At 38.2% G+C, this 11,093-nt stretch overlaps 1 long non-coding RNA gene across 1 annotated transcript in view; it reads right to left on the reverse strand.

Moving 5' to 3' along the window:
• LOC116527213 overlaps positions 1 to 1,775 on the reverse strand; it is a 126,756-nt gene extending 124,981 nt beyond the window's left edge. The window contains exon 1 of the long non-coding RNA XR_004258425.1: positions 1,688 to 1,775. This is a non-coding gene — a long non-coding RNA (uncharacterized LOC116527213). The remainder of the gene's footprint in view (positions 1 to 1,687) is intronic.
• Between the last annotated feature and the right edge of the window lie 9,318 nt (positions 1,776 to 11,093).

Raw genomic sequence — 11,093 nt, forward strand, 5'->3', positions numbered from 1 at the left:
AGACCAATTGCAGAAGAATTTCTAACGGTGGGTCTCAGTTGAGAATCATTACCTTAAATTATCTCATCCAGCCTTGGAGCTTTGAATGCCATCTAAGAGCTGATAACCTCGAATGTATGTCTCATCACAGATCTTGCCCAGTCTTGCATATCCAACTGCCCACTTGATTTGTACAGGTGGATGTCTAATAAATGCTTCAAACTTCAGATATACCAATTCTACATGTTCTAAACTTGTTTTTACAGTCTCCCCCATACCAGTAAATGACAACTCCATCCTACAGTCATTCAAGCCAAAAACTTTGGAGTCAACCCGATCATTTTTCTCTCATACCCCAAATCCAATCTGGAAGAAAATGCTGTCATTTCTACCTCCTCCAAAACAGTTTGAGAACCTGTCACTGCTCAACACCTCTGCTAAGACCATCCTACTCCAAACCCCACCACTTTTCCCTAGACAGATGCACCTCCTGCTCCTTATTTCTTAATCGCCCATATATTATTCACTCAGTGAGGCTTTCTCTGACTATGCTATTTAAAATAGCACCCTCTCCTCATCAATGCGTGCCTTATCCTTATGCCTGGCTTTATTTTATTCCAATGCATTTATCACAATCTGACACACCATATCTTTCACTTATTTGTGTATTAATTCTGCTTCTCTCTTAAAATACAAGCTCAAGAGGGCTTCCCATCTGAAATAGAACCTCGAACATAAGCTGAGTAGATGCTCAGTAAATATTTACTGAATGAATGATTGAATCTTCTATATCCTAGCAAACAAATCCCTCTGGAAACAAAATCATTTAAATAAGTCAAGAGACAAATAATATGATCATTTTAAGCAAAATGGGAGAGCTGACCCAAACTGCTATCAGAATGCCATTTTTTTATACTGTCCGCTGGCTTGACAGTACAAATTTTTTTAAAAATCCATTTCAGTGCATAAGTATGCCTCTCCAAAGAAAGTGCTCTGTGTGAGAAGCATGTTATTTCAATATAAATCATGTCTGGATTTTATCTTGCCATGATCTGACTCAATGTCTCGCACTGTTCAGAGCCAAACTGTCTCATAAGTCGGTCTTTTTGTTTTAGAGCCTCCCTGCCAAGAAAAAAATCAGGGGGCATTTGTGCCTCTTTACTGTGACGATACGCATCTGTGTTACCTGGTAACTTCTCTGCACTGGCTGTTGGTTCAGCTGAACTGTGTGCCCCAGGCAATCCTGCTTCTGAGGTTCCTCTGTGGGAGCTTGACAAGAAAGAGTGGAAAACCAGTGCCTGCATGTGGTGCAAATCAACATTTTCACCGTGTCCATGAAACCCTCTGTCACAAACATTGGCATCACAATATGAATTTTTACTACCTGTGCTTATTGGGTATATGACAAAACAGATGCTAGCCAACTAAGAAGATAGATTTTAAAAGCCTATTTTATATTCAAGTGTCAATTGATAGCTAATGTTAAAGCTTTTGAGAGTGAACGTTTATTCAGAAGCTATCAAAGAGAATTGGCTTCCTCATTTTTAAAGACACACTTTGTGCATATCTGACAGGCAAAGTTATATGGCCCACAGAAACCTATAAATATTGTCCTAGGGAAACTGGAATTACTTAAGGCAAAAATACATTAACCAAGGCAGAAACACTGTTAATACAAACACGCCAATTATGAAGTTGTCTCACTCACCCACTACAGGTATTCGATGTTTCTTGCCATGGAAAGAGTTTTGCTCCTGGGTAGTGGACAGCATTAAACCAAGGGCCGAAGGAAACAGTCTTAGAAATGTTAAAAATAATAAACAGATTTTCACATACTAGTGAAATAGTACTACTAATAAAAAAAGAAATTTCTCCTGCAGATGTGAAACCCTGTATAAAATAAAATGGACAATCAAACAGGATGTAGTAATATGGTTGGGCTTATAAGGTCCTCTGGTCTATTGCCTGTGAGAAGACAGTCAATGAGCTCTCAGCCTGACAGGCGAGTACATCTCATTAAAATCTTAGAAACTTCAGTATCACTCAAAAAGAACAACTGGACCAGAAATCCATTCATTAGCCAAAGAAAATGCAGCTAGTGACACATGAGTTTGAAACTATGGCACCTATGTGCTTAAAGGGACCCTAGAGATGATCCTGTCACACTAATATCACAGTTAAACAGGTTTAAAAATGTTTTAAAGGTTAAAAAGAAGTTGGCAGCATCAAACCGCTTAATGGCAGAATGAGTCTAACTTCCAGTTTGAGAGTAAGTCAGTGTCCTCTCTGCTGCACTATGATGCCCCTCACCCTAAACCTAACTCTTCATAACTCACCCTTTTATTGTTGTCATCAAATACAGTTGTAGAATTTCATGACAGTCTCAGCCCTAAGCATATACGGCTTTAAATCTAACCATTTCTTTTCTATTGGAAGAAATATAAAACTTTCATAGTCAAGAATAAAAAGCACTGAATTATGGATTCCAATTCAACTGCTACAAGATGGCTTTTCAAAGAAGAAGAATTTATGAGAAAGAAAGGCAAGCAACGTGGGACCCTGGGATAGAATCATAACAGATGTGTGTATGCCCCATGTTTGTGGAAGAGTGCCATCTCAGCAAAACTGGCCCTGAAGCATAATTGTAAAGCATGCTTTATATCCACTACTGTACCATATAAAACTGGAGGTGCATTTTCGTGGGGAAAACTTTTTAGAACGAGTTGAAACTGGTTAAAATAGAGACCAACTACTCTTTTCTTGGGTATCCTGGAATCCAACCAGCCAAGCTTGTCAAGAGTTATATTCCACGCCTATAAAATTATACTTTCCCAATGCAATAGCTTCTCTGTTCTTAGCTACCTGCCTTCTATCAGACTCCTAGTCCCTTGCTCCTCTGCTTCTATAAAGAGGGATCTTAGAACACTTTTCTCTTTCTTTCTCATATAGTTTAGATATTTGTCCCCTCCAAATCTCGTGTTAAAATGTGATCTCCAATGTTAAAACTGGAGCTTGGTGCGAGGTGTTTGGGTCATAGAAGATCATCCCTCATAAATGGCTTGGTGCCTTCCTTGCAGTAATGAGTGAGTTCTTGCTTTGAGTTCACATGAGATCTGCTTCATTGAAAACAGTGTAGCACATCTTCCATCTTTCTTTTGCTCCTACTCTTGCCATGTGATGTACCAGCTCCTCCTTTGTGTTCCACCATGATTGGAAGTTTCCTGTGACCTCACCAAAAGCTGAGCAGATACTGGCACCATGCTTGCACAGCCTGACAAACTGTGAGCACAATAAACTTCTTTGCCTTATAAATTACTCAGCCTCAGGTATTCCTTTATAGCAACACAGAACAGACAAACACGCTTTCTGTCTGATTTTTTGTAATAGTGACTGGTAGAGATGCCAAAGATAAAATCAAGATGCTTTAGTGAAGACTGGTAGTTCTTAATTCTGGCTGCACATTACAATCAACTGGAGAGCTTTCAAAACAAATTCGGACTCCACTCCTAGATTAACTGGTCTGGCGTAGGGTCCCAGCACCAGGTGGTTTAAAAAAGATCTCCAAATGATTTTACATATATATATATGCACACACACACACACACACATGTGTGCATATATGTGTGTGTATATATATGTGTGTATATATGTGTATACATGTGTATATATGTGTGTGTATATATATATATACACATGTATATATGTATATAATTTATATATAAAATGTATATATATTTTACATATACACATATATGTATATATATAATTATGTATATATAAAAGATCTCCAAATTAATCTAGAACAATGCTATAATCATATATATCATATATATATATATATATATATGATATGGGGTAGTACACATAAATTCATTTTTAAGATAAATCACATCCTTTAAGAGTCATCTTTCAGAAAAAAATCATTTTAATTGAATTATTGGTAAAGAATATTAATCATAATACCCGTTTTAAAGAATATACCAAACATAATTTGATTTTGTTTTTGAGAAGATGGAATTAAGAGAATAACAGTGTTCTTATGAGTTGTTCTTATCATATATATATATGATATATATGATTATAGCATTGTTCTAGATTAAGGAGATATGAGCAAAGATTATGGAATCATGAGGAGTATGAATTATAAAATAATAGCATTTTATAGGTAGAAGGTACATTAGAGAGTTTAGGCACTATAATTTGCTATAGTAGTGAGAAACTGATGCCTAGTAATGTTAAGTCAATAAGGTCTCAGAGCTAGCTAGTGGCAGAGCCAGCATTCTGGTCACCTGACCTTGTGAACAAACTAAATAGTAAAGAGTTATCCCATGACATCTGAAAGAGAGAAAGAGACTTTAGAATAGGAATAAAAGAAAGTGACAGCTTTGATCAGAAAATACAAAACATATGGTATTCAAGAGGTGAACACCATACCACCATTCAAAGAGGGATTATTAGACAAATCCGTGATGACTCACAGCAGATTACCAGGAGCCGTGGGCTGGAAGTGTGATAGCTAACCATGAGGGGTGAATGTCAGGATAAGAGCAAAATGTGACTTGGTTAATATCAAACAGAATCCAGGTTTGGGTGAACTACAGAAACGATACCATAAAATATTTCATATATTCTTCCTATGTAAGCAAGGGATACACTAGATACCTTTACCTCCTGTGTAAGCAAAGGATACATTAGATTCTTACCATGTGCTTGGCATTGGCTAAATGCTCAGTTCATGACACATGCTGCTTCATTTCACTGACGCCACAATGCAGAATCCATCTGAATTGGGCTTTGCAGGTCTATAAATCCAAATGCCTTACTGTCATGCTACATGTGTAGTGATGTTTTCCTGACTTACAATGGAAAAACATTGAAATGTTGTACTCTGCACTTAGCTAAAGTGAAGAGCGCCTTTTTCAATTCTGAGCATTGAGAGATAGTAAGAGAGAGAGAGAGAGAGAGAGAGAGAGAGAGGGAGGGAGGGAGGGAGGGGGAGGGGGGGGGGGGGAGAGAGAGAGAGAGAGAGAAGGGGGGGAGAGAGAGAGAGAAACAGACAATTTGTACAGCCAGAAAAACAACAGCAGTGGGCCTCTCCTTGTTTTCCCTTCAACCGAACTTACAGAGAATGAAATCAGTAACAGAAGAGCTGATGATGTCTTGTCTTGGCCCTGGCAAACTCAAACATTGCTTAGATCCATTCACCTAACTATAGCTCATTTATCCATCTTAAAATTGGGAGTAAAATACCTGATTTATGAGTAAGGCAGGAAGCAGCATGTACAACGGCATATAGGAATGCTTCATCTAGCATCTTCATGAAAGAGGCAGTACACATAAATTCATTTTTAAGATAAATCACAGCCTTTAAGAGTCATCTTTCAGAAAAATATCATTTTAATTGAATTATTGGTAAAGAATATTAATCATAATACCCTTTTTAAAGAATATACCAAACATAATTTGATTTTGTTTTTGAGAAGATGGAATTAAGAGAACGAATAACAATGCTCTTATGAGTTGTGAAGCTCTGGAAAAATATTAAGGTATGGAAAGTCCCTAAGTTTAATGATCCCAGATTATAGTATTTATATTATGTTAATTTGGTCCCTGTTTCTGGTATCAGAAAATCCTGCAACTAACTTGGTTTGTATTTTTTACATAGCTTCTGGCCAGTGAGAGATTCTATATTTCTAATTTAATAAAATTCTTGGGCTTTTTAACAGACTTTCATCTTTTCTTTCATTTCAGGCTGTTTGATTGCTTATTCTGGGTTTGTTTCATTCAGGAAGTACTGAAAACTTGACCTCTAAATGGGTGAGCTGCCAGTGTTACATGCTTCTCAGGGTGAATACTGAATGTCAATTAATGAAAAACTCTGGGAAGAAAAATTGAAAATATATCTCCACTTCTATTCCAAAAATTAAGTGTAAATAAATGTATAAAAACTGTCCACTGAGTTACTGTCATTAGAAGTTAAACTCTCACTTTAATTAGTTTTCTTTTCCAAAATGTTATATTTTCATAAACTTTGCATTGCAAACCCTGGAAGTAAGGTCGGTGAGCTCATAAAAGTGCTTAGACTACTGATCAAGGCAAAGCAGCTTTGCAAATAAAGAAGCAGGGAAAAAAACACAATTAATTAACTTGCTAATTGTTTTCCTTAATATGAACACCAGCTAGTGGAGATATATTCATGGTGGTAAATGAAGCTCTCTGCAGTCTTGGCAAGGTTTGTGTGACACAATCTTGTAGCAGGCAGAGGCAGGGGGTCCCCGAGATGCTAACACAGCATGGTTAGCCCCCTCAGTTTTTTTTTTCTTTCTAGAAGCTGTGAGTGAACTTGTTCTCCTAAAAGTTGAGAATGAGACTCAGAGGTAACGCTTAAACTTCTTTCACATTCTATCTCTCCTAACTCTTTTAAAGTCTATTTGTCCTACCCAGGTTCATTCTATGAGAGCTTTCTTCCTTTCATCTATTCCCATGACACCTTTACCTTTGCCAAGGTGATGAGGTTTACAAGTATAATGTCTTACCTTTCCCAGATCCCCTAGTCTCACTCTGCTAACAATTTCTGACCACAAATACTTCCAGTACCTCTTCTGAATCAAATCTGGGGAGCTGAGTGGTTTTCTTTCCCCAAATGGAAAAATGCATCATATAAAGATTCAGAAATATACAGGTCACCTGACCTTCTCAGGATAACGGAATAAAAATGGAGAAGAATGGGCTTCTGCTGGCAGAAAGGAATTTGCAAGTGCTTGAACACATGATTCAGGCCTCTGTTATTAATCCCTGATCCTGGCATGTAGGTAACACTCAATGCATGCTGTTTTTAATGGCAAATTTGAAATGACACATTGGTGATGCTGTTATTATTATGGTTGATGCTATGAGCAAATGGCTTTTGATCGCTACTGAGGTATCATAGCAGTTCTTGAATATGCAACAACCTGAGGTTAGGGTTAGAGGCTTGCAGAGACATCAGTACTGAAGGAGTGGTAATCAGTGTTTCGTTCAAATCCCCATACTTAGAAAGTCAAGGTGGATTGTAATTGATCAGTTTTGGGGGTGACGGGGAGATAGTCAACACCTAGAGCTTGGCAAAACTACAATGATAGTAATCTAGTGACTAGAAAAGAATGTCATACTATAGATGAAAACCCCAACCAGTTAAGACAAATGATCTTTCCAGAAAAAAAATGCTGGGATTGTTTCATATTCATTCCTATGAGTTTCCTCTAAGATACAGAAAACTATCTATCTATCTATCTATCTATCTATCTATACACACACACATACAAACCTCTAGGTTCAAATTCCAGCTCCTTCTCTTCCTATCAATATTTGCAGCCATGTGACCTTAGTCACATATTTAATTTCACATATCCTTGGCTTCCTCAAATATACCATGGGGATAAGAACTACTTCAGAGGACAGTTATGTAAACATAGCTGGCATAAACTCAATCGACTTAGGATGCTGATGACATGGCAGAGAAGCCTGGTTAAGAGCTTTGATTTTGTAGCCAGACTGACTAAGGGTGAATCTCAGCCTACTGCTACCAGTTGAGCAGGTTCCTTAATTTATATGTGCTTCAGGATTCCCATTTATGAAACGCAGACATTAATATTACCTACCTTGCTGAGTTGTTATGAGAATTAGGTGATTTAATGTATGTAAAACTTACCTTCCTGCCTAGCACAAAATAAACAGTAAATAAGGTAAGTGAGCCCTGGTCAGAGATGGGTTAAGTCCTCATGACCCTGGCTGATGTCACCATTCCTTATGGTTGCCTTATCAATTTCCTGGTGCTTCTTGAAATGCATGTGTTTGCTGAAAGTAGAGAGTGGGGATTGATTATGGCTTGACTCAATATGGCCTTTGTTGAGATGCCTAGAGGCTAAGAAGATCTAGAATATGAAAATCCAGAATTTAAAACTCAAACCCCAGGAAATCACAGTGTTTATGGCTAAGCAGTAAGCAGGAAAAATCAGAGATGTTTCTGCCTCCAGATACATTTTCACCTCTGGATATAGTCAGCCTCTATTCCCTCAGTGGCTTGACTTTGGAGGTGTGAAAATCCACGTGTTCCTGCCTAGAGAGTAAGTAACCAGAAAGAATGCTAGAGACAATCCAGCCTGGGTAGATTTTACCTACTTTTTAACAGGTAGATAGCTACACTGTTACTTCAAAATATATGCTACTTATACAAAAAGCTACATTTCATGTTCACATATTATGCTACAAATGTATGTACCCTGAGCTGAAAACACATTTATGAAAATTTGGGCTGAGCATTGCCTAGACAAAATCTGTGTTTTTATAAAATTATGTATTACAGTTTACATATGCTGGCTATATTTAAGGGAGAATTCCTTCCTCAGAGTACACTCAGATGTCAACAAGATATTAACTAAATATTGTCTACAAATATTTGTATGGAAGTAAGACAAATGCCCAGGAACCTACTGGGAACAGTGTCCATGAAAACATTTGACAGGCTCACAAATAATGAAATTGATCATGTGGAATTCTTGGCGGCAGTATTACTTGTCTTCCCAGTGTGGCAACCATAACTCATACTCTTTCTTCTCTCCCCCTCAAGAAACCACTTCAGAAGGTGAGTTGGTGAGAGTGACATCATGGTGCTAAACTTACCTGTGTTACAACTAGAAGTTGTTTACAAACGTCAGGACTTTATTTCTAGTAGCAATAACTTATCTACCTCACGACCGATTGAGACATGCCCATGTATAAATAATGTGGTTTAGAAGTCCCATCTGGTCTGATCCTTTCCACTTGTAGTCAATAAAAGAGATGCTCAGACAGCATAAATAAATTATTCGAGGTCACACAGCTAGCAAGCAACAGCATTGCCACCCACTTGAAATCAAGTCAGTTGACTTGAATCCAGTATTCCTTTTACACAACACATCACATTTCTTTCTGTAGAGACCTAATATGTTATTCAAGTGAATAACAATTTAGTAGTGCTGGATGTGACTCACTTTTCCTCCAAGACATATACCATCTTCCCACCGAGAAGAGTCATCTATTTTCCATACAGCTGCTAGACCATTTTTAAACAGGTAGACAGCTACACTGTTAATTAAAATATATGCTACTTATGCAAAAAACCTATATTTCGTGATCACAAATTACCCTTCAAATGTACGTACCCTGGACTGAAAACACATTTATAAAAAAATTGGGCTTAGCAGTGCTTAGACAAAATTTGTGTGTTTATAAAATTATTTATTATAGCAGAGAATCTTTAATTCCAATGACAAGACTGCCTGGAGCAATGTTTAATATTCATTCACTTTTATTCAGGCAGAAAACTGACATCAGAACAGGCCTATTTTTATAAAAGACATTCTAGTTTTTCCAAAGGCAAGTTACTTTTTCAAGTATTTAAAAATATGCACGAAAGTATAGCCTCAACTTGTGACATCAAGTGATAACTTTTTATTAGCTACTATATCCAATATAGGGATTTTGCAAATGTTGTGATAATGCAGCGGGCCTGAGAGTCAGGAGACTCTGAGCTCTCAGGCCCTGCCATGTATCCTAGAGGTGGGTCACAAGAGAAATGAAGAAACTTCCTCCTGAGTGAATTGACGGCCATTTATTTGCTCAATATGTAGGCTGCAGATGTTGGAAAATGTCAGCCTTCAGAAGGAACAAGGAAATAACCACTGCATCTTGACCTAGGCTGACTGCCAGGAGAGTCATGATTTGGTAACAGATGGATGAAAAAACCATCCCCACACAAAAAGCTGTACAGACAAGGACAGATTCTGGCAAATCTCTTTGCCTGTCTTTTTTAGAGCCCCAGGCACAATGTAAGCAGTGAATTGAGTGTCACAGTGCCCTTGGGTCAGGGCAATCTTTGCCCAGGCTCTGTGCACCCTATTTGCTGGTCTGTCTTTGAATCCTTTATGCCAGGCCCGGCTTAACTGAGCAGCCGTATATCTGGGCTGCTTTCCCAGCAGCAAAGAAAAGCATGTGGTTAGGAGCTATGTTACGAGTTGAGAAGGGGTAAAAAGCAACACAAAAACAAACAAGCCTGAACTATCAGGAAATGAAGAACCACATGGAAGTGTGCCCTGAGATCGCACCAAGGACAAGAGCTCTATAATGCCAAGCTCACTTGTGTTGTCTCTGCCCTGGGAAGAGGGCTTCTGGGTCTACAGAATGCAAAGGTCTGAAAACAGTGCTGCCAAGATGGAAGAGTAGCTGGTGAACAGGGGGGCAAGGGAGAGAGGCATCAGAGGAGCTCTGATGGACCTTCCCTCCCAAGCATGGGTAGGGCTCATGGTGGGATGGGTCCTTCCCAGCAGGGGGAGTTAAGCCTGGGAAAAGGATGCAGCCACCCTCCAGAAATCAACAAGATTAAGGACCTCCTCTTGGCCATCCTGGCTCCTGTAAAAGAGGGGTTTCCTTGCTCTTTCATACAATAAAGTGTGGTGTACTAACAGGAAACATCACGGCTTAGGAAAAAGAGAACTTGCAAAAATATACCATTTTGTTTTACTAAATTTTCACCCAGTTTTATTAGAGTGTTTTTGAATCAGTACAGTAGAATCATCTAGACCCAGCGGGGGAGTTCTCCCTCAGGCTTCATCAACCTGAAGCAACTATGATGACAGCAGTTCAACAAATAAGCAGCTTTCATTGAGATGAGAAGGTTTAATATCCTGAGCACAGCAATATTTCTCCCTGACATCACATATCATATAATGCGGCTACAAGTAGAATCCTAGAGGGTTGTGTTTTTGCTTTGGTACAGTAGAGGTTATTTTATTAATGGAACTGTGTGAAATAATTTGATGTTTGCATGGAAGAATGAGTCTCCAGGAATATAAAATTATGAGAAAAATGAATAGAGCCTATGTGTGTTTGAATCTGAGGCAGTTGATTTGCCTTACAAGCTATAAAACTTTATTATAAAGTTTCTTTAATCAGACCAGCACAAGAGCAAACAAATCAATAGAGAATCCAGATAAAGATTTGAGTATCTATGGAAAACCGACATGTGACAAAAATGGTATTTTAATTTATAGGAGAAAGGATGGCTTATTTAGTCCTTTCTCCCTTTGTTAAAATTT

The sequence above is a fragment of the Sapajus apella genome, unplaced genomic scaffold, assembly GCF_009761245.1.
Source record: "Sapajus apella isolate SASKATOON/1434 unplaced genomic scaffold, GSC_monkey_1.0 scaffold53, whole genome shotgun sequence".
Taxonomy (NCBI): Eukaryota; Metazoa; Chordata; class Mammalia; order Primates; family Cebidae; genus Sapajus; species Sapajus apella.